Below are 1202 nucleotides of genomic sequence, written 5' to 3' on the forward strand. Positions count from 1 at the left end.
CGATAGCCGCGCAATCGTCTTCTTGCCCATGAAACCAAATAACCACATGATAGAATTGCGAAACACTCTTTTTGATGACAGGTTTGCGATTATGATTGAGTTCTTCAAGAATTGTATCCTTTTCCCAGCCTTAACTCTGGTTAACCCAAACGTACCCTTAAAGCACGTTCAACAATATTGGCAGAACTGCGAATTTCATCCTCCCAGTCATGGAATAATGGGGGACAGAGACGCCCCAAATGACATGATTTGCTCAGTAAAAATTTCACGAGCAAAAATTTCTAAGGTGTTATACATTCCCACCAGACGGGAACTCGAGATCGAACAATATGACGAACCACCTTCCTCTGAGGACATTCTAAGGTTCGTAAGGATGCTAGGGTACAACCAGGAACTACGAAACATCTCGGATTTCAAAAGACAATTCCTCCCACCAATGTGGAATTTGTTCTTTTCCATCCTCAACCGCTCTCTCACATGCATGCTGGGCTCCCTCGATCAAGGAAATCTCAACATAATGACAATTATGTATGGGCTTTTCTTCAATCTCAATCTCGACTATGCCTTCCACATATACAACGAGATTCACGCGGCCATCATCAAAAAGTGCAAACTTCAAGCCGCTGGGAAGCCACTTTCTGCTATTCTCTTTCCTCTCTTCCTTGCACTCTTGATTGGGGATGCAATGAGACAACATGATCTACCTACCATAGAGCCATTCACCCCAGTCTACAAGATGCAAGGACATCGCCCAACACTCTCGAAGGAATGATACACAATCCAGCGACCGCTGTCTCGGGCTATGCTCACTGTCATTCCATCGACAAGTGAGATACGCCAAGCCTATGAACGCTCCATGCTGTCCCAAGAACCGAGGGCAGCTACCCCGGAGCACTTAGAACCGTCCCCCCTCCAAGCGAGGGAGCACAAGCATCATCTTCATCGGATGATGAAGATGATGATGATGATGCTCATGCTTCCCCCGGCCCTCACCAAAATATTTCCCTACCCACTACCCAAAGGGCAACCACATCCACTATCCCTGGCGATCAAAGCCAAAGGGATATTGAAGAAGGACGACCCAGTCCAACCCAAACCCAAGCTAGCCATCAAGAGGCCATCCTTAGGGCCTCTGGAGATGAACAAGCCGAGGAACCACATATACCATCACCCCTCTCTCAACAAAGAGGTGATGAAGAGAT

This window comes from Cynara cardunculus (genome assembly GCF_001531365.2).
Source record: "Cynara cardunculus var. scolymus isolate 2C chromosome LG 13, CcrdV1, whole genome shotgun sequence".
NCBI classification, from domain to species: Eukaryota; Viridiplantae; Streptophyta; class Magnoliopsida; order Asterales; family Asteraceae; genus Cynara; species Cynara cardunculus.